This window comes from Peromyscus leucopus, chromosome 9 (genome assembly GCF_004664715.2).
Source record: "Peromyscus leucopus breed LL Stock chromosome 9, UCI_PerLeu_2.1, whole genome shotgun sequence".
Lineage (NCBI taxonomy): Eukaryota > Metazoa > Chordata > Mammalia > Rodentia > Cricetidae > Peromyscus > Peromyscus leucopus.
In genome coordinates this window covers 34688187-34699130 of record NC_051070.1, presented here as the reverse complement: position 1 = coordinate 34699130, position 10944 = coordinate 34688187, and the positions used below count along the sequence as shown (strand labels likewise).

General features: G+C 34.2%; 1 non-coding gene across 1 annotated transcript; it reads left to right on the top strand.

Moving 5' to 3' along the window:
- The first annotated feature begins 9905 nt into the window (after window positions 1–9905).
- LOC114699916 lies at window positions 9906–10011 on the top strand. Its single transcript, XR_003735613.1, has one exon. It is a non-coding gene; the product is annotated as a U6 spliceosomal RNA (small nuclear RNA).
- The last annotated feature ends 933 nt before the right edge of the window (window positions 10012–10944 follow it).

Here is a 10944-nt window from a genome sequence, read left to right as displayed (position 1 = left end):
CCATCCTAATAGCAATAAAGCCCTTTTGAGAAGAGAAAGACAAATGGATATTCTCCTTCAACCACCAATACTATCCATAGCAATAACAAAATCATCTTTAATGTCCCTCAATCATCAATACTATCCACACCAATAATAAAATCATCTGCAATGTCCCTCAATCATCAATACTATGTACAACAATATCAAAATCATCTGCAATGTCCCAAGTACAGTCTTGGAGAAAAAAACCTTTTCTAATTTTATGAATTGGTCTCCATTTTCTCCTCCAAGCTAGCAGTGTTGTACATTACGAAAAGCAATGCAACATTTAATCTCTTCTGACAAAATCTTTAATAGTGCACATCGGTGACATGGATGTTCAAATGGCTGCAGTGCCCAGTGAAACCGAGCCTAATTATCTTATTAAACCATTATGGAGGTTGTATTTATTTATCACTGGAATATGGTATAAAGGAAAAATGAAACTTACTTGGGTAAAGGTTATGGAATGTGCACTTTAACTGCCATTATAAAAATAAAATGTGTGGGAGACAGGGTTAGAGGAAAAAGTGCAGTCATTGTATCCTAAAAAAAATAATAACTGAATTCAGATGACATTTTAACCTGCTATTTTTAACAGTGGGAAGGAAATTTTCAGCTAGAGGTAGAAAAGTAATTATTTCAATTTCTATTTAAATGTTAAAGTTATATTTTGAACAAAGATTTCAGTGTGGTAGCTGAGTTCATCAGAGCTGAGATATCTTACTTAATAAGAACCACAGGAGCTTTGTCTGTATTTTTTACATCACTTCTCCACTCCCTTTAAACATTCCCAAGTACCACCCTCCCCTTGCTCTTTTTAAAGCCATGCCCCCCCTTTTTTTTCATGAACTGCTATTTCATGCATATATAATTTTTACATACATATGTTCATAATTATGACCTGTTCAGTCTCTATAATGTTATTTGTATGTATGTTTCCAGGACTGACCATTCACTATTGGAAAACCAATTCATATTCTCTTGCTAGGTAAAGACTATTCTCCCATTTTCAGCTGTAGCATGAATCTTAAAAAGTTCTTATTAATAAGATCAAACCCAGACCAGGTATTGGGGTAAATTCTGGAAGATCAGAGAGACAGAACAAGCTTCAGCTAACCTCACCTGGCCAGCTTCTCATCTGGTCTTGTTTCCTCAGACTGGAAGTTTCTGTGTCCTCATCCAAATGGCTCTCAGCTGAACTGCTACTCGAAAGCCTGAAGCTTAACCAACCAAAAGCTTAACCAGCCAAATGTTTCTAGTTTCTGCCCTCACGCCTTATATACCTTTCTGCTTTCTACCACCACTCCCTGGGATCAAAGGCTTGCTTTTTGAGATTAAAGGCGTGTGTCACCATGCCTGGCCGTTTCCAATGTGGCCTTGAACTCACAGAGATCCAGAGAAATTTCTACCTCTGGAGTGCTAGGATCAAATGTGTGAGTGCCACCATTTTTTAGCCTTTGTATCTAGTGGCTGTTCTGTCTCTGACCCCAGATAAGTTTATTAGGGTGCACAATATTTTGAGGAAACACAATACCACCACGCTCAGCCTTCCTTAGTAGCCTGTAGTTCTTTTTAGATTTGAGTTCTATGTGCTTACCTCCATCAATTTAGGCATGTTTATTTGTGCCATCCTTGCTCCACCCATATTTAGGAAGTCATGTTGATGTGATTACATGGCTTTATCTTAAGACACTACTATAAGCACTGTCTCACAGGGACTTCTTCCATCATGTGGCTCCTTAACCCTCTTGGATATGTTTTCTAAGCCTTAAGCACAAAGATGTTTTGCAGATGTATCCACTGTGACATTTAAACCACACAATCCCTGACAACAGTTGGACATGTGTCCTTTTATACACAGTCATAGTCCTTACTCCTACTCAAGATAGCTCGTCTTTGCATGGGATGGATAACAACTGCAGAAATGCACAGTAGTGCTCTGTTTTCTACATTTGTCATCTGTCCCTTAATTTAGTGCTGTCCTATCAACAGGAAAAGTTACAAAATCAGAGGATGAACATAGAATAATAACTTTTGGATGATCAATTGCTACAGATGTTTTGACATGAGTGAATAAAGAACATTTTATATATATATATATATATCCAAAATATATATCTAATACTTTATTATTTTTCTGGATTTTATCCATTATTTACTAATTAGCATTACTTGGGGTAGCATAACTATGCTTACTTCAGGAGTACAGATTCCTCAAATAATTTTTCTCAATATCAGGAAGCCATGGAGAGAAGATATTGACTAGTTGACTATTGCAAAATGCCTTTCATTATCATTACCAGATCAAGACTAGGGATGAAAGTTCTGAAGAAGGCTCCTAGGAATGCTACTATTTTTTCCTCATAAAAGTCTATATTATTTCAATGAAACAGTAATCATATAAAGAAAATATATAGTACTTTAATTAGAAAAAATTAATTATTTTATTTTTATCATTTTGGGGGAGGCCTTCATGGTCAGAGGTTGTGGCCTATCACGGCCTGGCAGATCTCTTCAAAGCTTGACAACATGAGGAACTCCCTACCCAGTGAGACTTACTGTTCTCTACCTGCCCTTATCTGAAGAATGTCTCTAGGCCCAAAGGACCCACTTTATTTGAAAGCTGTCTCTAAGCCTGGATTACTGATTTATCTCTCATGTGACCTTTGGCAGAGTTCCTGCGAGAAATTCCCCACTGCTGCACATATGGTAGCTAAGAATTGTACTAGGAGCTTTGCTGTAGGACCCTACTGCCATATACAAATACTTATGATAAGAGCGTAACCCTTAATGCAAATTAGGGTTTGTCCCTGGCTACATATATATTACTATATACTTCCTATAGACTAACAATCATAAATTGTTGTGGTGGTATTGTATTCCCCAAAATATTGTGCACCCTAATAAACTTATCTGGGGTCAGAGACAGAACAGTCACTAGATACAAAGGCTAGAAAATGGTGGTACTCACAACTTTAATCCTAGCATTCCAGAGGTAGAAATCCCTCTGGATCTCTGAGAGTACAAGACCACATTGGAAACAGCCAGGCATGGTGACACATGCCTTTAATCGCAAGAAGTGAGCCTTTAATCCCAGGGAGTGATGGCAAAAACAGAATGATATATAAGGCATGAAGACCAGAAACTAGAAGCATTTGGCTGGTTAAGCTTCAGGCTTTCAAGCAGCAGTTCAGCTGAGATTCATTCTGGATGAGGACTCAGAAGCAGTCTGAGGAAACAGGATCTGCTGAAGAACTGGAGAGATGAGGTGGCTGTAGCTTGTTCTGTCTCTCTGATCTTCCAGCATTCACCCCAATACCTGGCTCAGGTTTGATTTTATTAATAAGAACTTTTAAGATTCCTGCCACAAATTGTTGATAATGTTATTGTTATTAAAGTAGTCACATTGATGTCTTCTACCTTTTCCTACCTTGGGCATTTTCTACTACTCTGTTGTGAAATAGCGATCCTTCACATTACATTTAATCAGCATATATTAATGTTATATGTGTTATATTTTATAAATATACATTCCTAAATTTAGTAATACTACTTTCTATGTCCATATAAAGTTACTTATATGCATTTTCAAGACTTAAAATTTGCTATTGGATAACAAATTTTGTAAAACCATACATAATTTTCAGCACATAACTGTACTGATGATATTATGCTTCATTTCTTCATTAGATCTCTGAAAATTATCCTGAAATACAGCACTAAGGTTGTGTATCAAAAGCACAAATGCTTTAAAATTTTACTGCACATTTCAGTTTGGATGTTACTTGTGCAAGATTTTCAGAAAGTTGGAACTTGTTATATAAACAGAAAAAAGATTTCATTCACAGAAAAAAGACAGTCATTCTTCTCTACCCTGTTCTAGTCATCCTAAATTGACACAAATACAATGCAAATCACACATTCAGGGCAATACTGTAACCCAAGAACAGTAAAGGGAGCATGGGATTTCATACAACCATGGAAATTGGCTCCTTCTCTGGTTGCCTGACTACTTTGGAAGCTTGCAAGATAACTTCTAGTAAATTTAATTTTTTCTTTTTTGAAAAAGGGTTTCATGTAGCCCATGGTAGTTTTAAGTGCAATATACTGTATATATGATTTCTCTTTGTATCAATTATAATATTCTTTAATATAATCATATGTTTATGTTTCCTTTCTTGCCATCAAGAAAACATAAAAAAATAAATAAAATAGCTTGCTGCTTCATATTCCAATTTTGAAATATATTATAGGCATTTTGTACAATTGTCCAGTTTTAAGTGAAATGCTATCCTTGGCACTTGGCTCTTTTGTAAGGACACTTGAGCTATGGAAAGTTAAATGATTTTTCTCAGGATACATAGAAAGATAGTAATAACAACTTAAATCAATGCACTTTCCTCTGATGTTATAATAATTTATTACTTCATTGTTCAAAGAAGAGCTCTGCCATTGTAATGATTCTAATCATCTTTGGTTTTCAAAGTTTATGATTTTTAATAAATATTTTTATTTTATAATTAATTTAATTTTAAATATCAGCCATGGATTCCCCTGTCCTCTTTCCTCCCACCCCCAGCCTTCCCTTCCCTATCCACCCCCCATTTCCACCTCCTCCAAGGCATGGTCTCCCCTGGGGAGTCAGCCCTGCCTGGTAGATTCAGTTGTGGCAGGTCCAGTCCCCTCCTCCCTACACCAAGGCTGAGCAAAGTGTCTCAGCCTAGGCCCTATGTTCCAAAAAGGCAGCTCATGCACCAAGAACAGGTCGTGGTCCCACTGCCTGGGTTGAACTGTTTAAAAGTTTATGATCTTTATTCAAATTTTATTTTAATTAAAATTATTATGATTTTTAATTTTTTTAGACTATAGTATCATTACTACATTTATCCCTTTTGTTTTATCCCTACAAAACCTCCTATATACTCTTCCCCACTTACTTGAAAATTCACAGAGTCTTTTTATACTAATTGTTATTGCATGCGTAAACAAATATACACACATATTCCTAAATATTACTTATACAGTTCATATAGTGCCACTTGTATATATGTTCTCATGGCTGAATATGTGGCACTTGGCAACCAACTGTTGACCTCTTCCTTAGGGAGACACCATCCCAGATTTTCTCAGTTGTTTATACTTCGTGTAGGGTTGAGACCTTGAGGCCTTTTCTTGTCCACTTTTTAATGTCTGATGATTTTCCTGGTAAGCTCACATTTGGGCAGTCATATTGATAAGACTTTATGGTTGTAGCTTCTGACAGTACGAGGAGATAAAAATCTTACAGAAAACATCCTCTACATCCTATGATCTTTTCACTCCTCTTCTATAGTGTTCTCTGAATTGTTGGTGCTGAAATATTTTATAGATTTATCAACCAGGACTGGGGTCCACATTGTGCATTTTGATTATTTTTTTTTGTTCTACTGGTTTAAATCTTTTGTAAAGAGAAGATTCCTTAATGAGAAGAGAAGACTATAATTATATACGTGTATGAGGATAGATATTTATAGTTTGCTGTTGTGGATTATGCTAGTTTAGTGACTTAGTGGTTGTAGATTCTCCTTCAATAACCTTAATATTGCTAGCACTGAATTCCTAGCAAGGAATGATTTTTCCCTGTTGAGTGTATCTTCATGACCATTGTATATATGTCAAAATTTGCAATATTAGTGTTATGATTATATGCTGCTCATTGATAAAGTTAATATGCATTATAGATGGGTAGGTTTGTTGGTTGCCTCCCTCATTTGGAAGCTTGTGAGGTAACTTCTGGCAATTTTTTTTTATTCTTCTTTTGAAAGGGGTTTCGTCAGGTGGTGGTGGCACACACCTTCAATCCTAGCACTCAGGAGGCAGAGCCAGGCGGATCTCTGTGAGTTCAAGGCCAGCCTGGTCTACAGAGTGAATTCCAGGAAAAGCACAAAGCTACACAGAGAAACCCTGTCTCGAAAACCAAAAAAAAAAAAGAAAAAGAAAAGGGTTTTCATATAGCCCATGGTGATTTCAAATGCAATGCACTGTATAAATGACTTTAAATTTCTGAAATTTTTGCTTTTACCTCCAGATTTCTTAGATTCCGAATACCTCCACTGTGACCCACTTATGTAGAACCTGCTTTGAATGCAGGTCCTTATGCTGCCAAAGGAAGTATTTTGGGGACTGCATTTGCAGCCCATTTTTATCTCTTCATTAACCAATGTATTATGGAAAACTGTTTATTAAGATCTGAAGAAACTTGGTAATTATTTTAAACATCTTAGACAAACAACTCAACATAAACTTCCTAAGTAATAATGATTGCAAAACATTGGAAAAAGATGTTGTAATCATTGTGATTGTATTATAATTATTATTTGATTTAATCAATGATATAGGCTTATAAACAATATATTTTGATTTCTGTTAATGAAACTACACTGACCGGTACTTTGTAAAAGGTCAATGGGTATACTTAACCATCACATTTTCTGAAGCTTAAATCTCTTTGATCCTGTAAATGCAACAAACAAGAGCAGGAGGCTTAGAACAAAATTAAACTTGTTCATTCACACAAAAGCAGATAAAGAAAACAACATAAACCATGTAACTACTTTAACATTAATAGTAATGTCACACTTATTATACCAAATGAATAATACTTTCAGGATTAGGATAAAGTGTGAAACTCTATTTCTTCATATTTTAACATCAACATATACAGAAGATATTTTCATGTAATTTAAAGTTTTCCTAAATGTTCATCGTCAATATTACCATGAAATTTTATGTTTATTTGTATTAATTTATGCATACTTATAATTTATTTGAGTACATCCTATTTTAGTATTTAGTAATTTTGATCCAAATGTTATTATGTTTAGAAAACCCTCCAATGTCAAAGAAAGTTGGGATATTTTACCTTCATTTGTTCATTGAATCATCAGTGGTGGATTTTATTTTGATGGTGTTTTTTTTCTTTTTGGTTCTGGAGAAACAAAATTAAAACAAACACTTTTATTTTACAGTGCTCTTTCTGACAAGGATATGAAAGCAGATATGTACAAAAACAGCTACACCATTGTTCTGACGATCATACAGTACTATTCAGCAATGATAGTTCAATGTTGATAAATGCACAGCAGGGAGGTTGCTGGCCTTTTGCTTTATGTTCTTTTGCATTTGCAGGCAGTTTCAGAGTGCAACATTAACCTAAATACCCAAGTTGTACTTATGCCTTTCTTGAATCAAGTGTATTTGATGCCTAACTTCACACCATTATTTTGATTAATAACTGTTACTACAATGTTAAGCCTAAAACCACATAAAATGCATATTCTTTTACCCAGTCAAATAATTATGATATTTATTATTTTTGATTATCCCACCAATGTAGTTCTAAATCCTCTTATATGTGTCAGTAACTTGTTTAAGGCTTTTTTATACTGTTTCTGTCACATCTTCTTACACACTGAAGTAAGATATTTCAATTGACTTAGATCCATATAAAAGTAAAAAGTCAATTTGTTGCCATGTGCCGATAGTTTAAATGAAGTATAGAAATCATTGTAGTCATACCTTTCAAATTGTGTGGTCTTAAGATTAAAATTATTTTAAAAAAAGACCATGCATAATTTCACATATTTTTCATAAAATAAAATTTTGATTGAAGTTTTAAAATTTATTTCTGATGGTGGGACATATTCAGAGTGTCTTGGCCATAACCTCTTATATAACCTATTTCAAAAGTGAGCAGATGAAAACTATCAATAATGCAACTGTATGCCAACCAGTTATCAATTTCTATGAGTTATTACAAGATTTATCAAAAAGAATGGATAAGAGTTAACACCAGGCTCTCAGCAATGATGTAACAAAGAAAGAAATTTTTTATTTTGAAATCACCATATTCTTAATGACAGAGGTGGAGTCACCAGGAAAACCAAATTGGCTTATTGTGGCTGAAGGCTGTAATATTTCATGTTGCTTACATGAGCTTACCTTGTATTGTAGAAATTAGCCTTTCATTGATCTGAAACCTATATTTTATTTCAATGAAAATTTGGGCATTCAAACATCTAATACAGCATGGTTTTCTGCCTAAGTTGGCTCGGTGACAGTTACCAGAAGAAATATGGCCATGTTTTTAAATAGCTTTCTGATGCTGAGCTGACCTCTGGTATTGAATGTTCCATGTTTCCTTTCAATGTGAAGCAAGGTTTGTGCATTTTCAAAAACTGACAATGTCACAAAGGAACTAAAGAATAGTTATTCTCTGAACCTTGAAAGTGACTTTTGTGTGGCATGCGGGAAAATAGGGTGAGCATTTACCCTGTGGAACATTTCAGTTTTCCAGCACAAAGCTGTGGTATAAAGTAGCCTTTTTTTTTTCTGAGAATTTCAGGTAAGTTAAATCCATATGCACTCTTAGAAAAGACATTTTATTATAACAAGAAAAATGTGTTGATCTAGAGTGGAGTGATTAGGCCATTTGTCAAAAAGAGTTACTGTTTCTGATAGCATTTACAGGTCACACAGACTTTTCAAATCTCAATAGGAGTAAGCTTACTCAAATGAAACTTCTCCAGCTGAACTGGTGCAACTGATTAAGAGCAAAGAATGAAGTACTCTGTGAAATATTTTATACCCTTACATTCATAAACTAAAGGATTGGAATGGAATTTTAAATGATTATTATATTCATTGAAAAGTTTTGAAAATAAGTATAGAAATTTACTGATTTTCTTGAATACTATATGTTATGCTACAGCTTTGGACATATTTTATTATCAAACTAATACCATGATATAAGAACTATCCAACAATAATATGAACATTCTCATTAAATGTCATTAAATTTTGAAAACTCAATTCCATTCAGACTTAATATTGTATATATGTCTTTTGGCATTGAATTAATACATGTCTGTTTTTCAACATACATATGTTGAAAATAAACCAAATTTAATTAATATTAAACACTAATAACCTCTTATAAAATATATTTTTATATGGCAAAGATGACTTTAAATGTCTATATTTTAAGGTATTATATATCTGTAGTAATTAAAGCATTGTGTATATATTTACACACACATACTATATCTCAGTATTTTTTTGATCTCGCCTTTATTATGAAACTTTTTTCATTATCATTCTATGTTAATTTTCTAAGTTAGAATGTCTAAGCAAACAAAAACTTGATGGTTGAAAAACAACATGCCAGAAACCCCACCCAAGGAATGAGGAATCTGGACGCAGAGATCCATGGCTAGGCCCCGGGGGGAGCTCCGGGAGTCCAATTAGTGAGAAAGAGGAGGGTTTGAAAGCAAGAATTGTTGAGACCAAGGTTGGAAAAAGCACAGAGACAAATACACAAACGAAAGGAAACACATGAACTATGAACCAATAGCTGAGGAGCCCCCAACTGGATCAGGCCCTCCGGATAAATAAGACAGTTGATTAGCTTGATCTGCTTGGGAGGCATCCAAACAATGGGACCGGGTCCTGTCCTCAGTGCATGAACTGGCAGTTTGGAACCTAGAGCTTATGCAGGGACACTTGGCTCAGCCTGGAAGGAGGGGACTGGACCTGCCTGGACTGAATCTAGCAGGTTGAACTCAATCCCCGGGGGAGTCTTTGCCCTGGAGGAGATGGGAATGGGGGGTAGGCTGGGGGAAGGTGGAGGTGGGTGGTGGGGGTGTGGTGGGTGGGAGGGGGAGAACAAGGGAATCCGTGGCTTATATGTAAAATTAAATTTAATAAATAAATTTAAAAAATGAAAAAAAAACAACAACATTGTTCCATCAATTCATGTATAGGAGCTACAGTGATAAATATATTTCAATTATAAATTTAGGGAACATTTAGAAACTGAAATTAACTTCTTCCCTGCTAGAAAAGTGTCACTTCAGCAGCACATATACTAAAATTGTAACAATACAGATAAGATTAGCATGCCCCCTGTGGAAGAATGGCACACAAATTTATGAAGCATTCATATTTTTAAAAATAACTAGGAAATTTAGTACCAAAATTATTCTTTTTGTTCAACAAAAATTTAGACTAAGATTTATTTATACCAGTGGCACTTTTAGGAAATTTTAATTTTAATAACTTAATAATTTGCAATACATTTAAAATACCTCATATGTATGCTTATATTTATTTGTTACAATTAATTTAATGTATTTCTTCTTTGAAATGTACTGATTTGCAATCAAGGTGTGACTGTAAACAAATTTTAAATCAAGCAAAAACAAATCTTTGTGTCTTTTACCATCTAAAACTTCTCTGGTGATTTTTTTTTTCTTTTCTAATTGCTTTAAGTCTAGTTTGAAGGCTTAAATGTACATTATATATGTAACACAGGCTATCTGAAAAACAGATTTAGTTTTGTGAGTAATGAAATAATTCAAAAATCATAAAATAGTAAATTGTGAAAATTTTCCTAAATGTTAAGTTTATCTTACATTGAAATATAAAGAAAAACAAAGTTTATTTGATTTAAAAGTTATTTGGAAGCTAAAGTATGTTATACCTCATAAGAGTTTCTATATACCATAAAATAATAGCTATATGTCCCATAATGTATGTTAGTGGTAAATATATTGCAAAACAATGATTTTCCTACTGTAGTATCATAGGAACAGAAAATTCTTATACATGGCATCATATTTTACACAGATTTGTCTCCTAGAAAATCTTGATTCATGAGCTACTCATGGTAAGAGACTATGCCTGTCAGATAGCAGACATACAGTAATAATTGCTTAAATGAATGCAATAGACAAAGCCAAACATGATATAAAGAATATTGATGCCATTAGGAATATGGATTAGAGTCATGTCAAGAAGTTTCAAAAGTCAGGGGTCTTTTCCCAGATGTTCGGTTTTATTTTTATAATGGGGCAGTGACATTGAAATGACATGAAGTGTCAA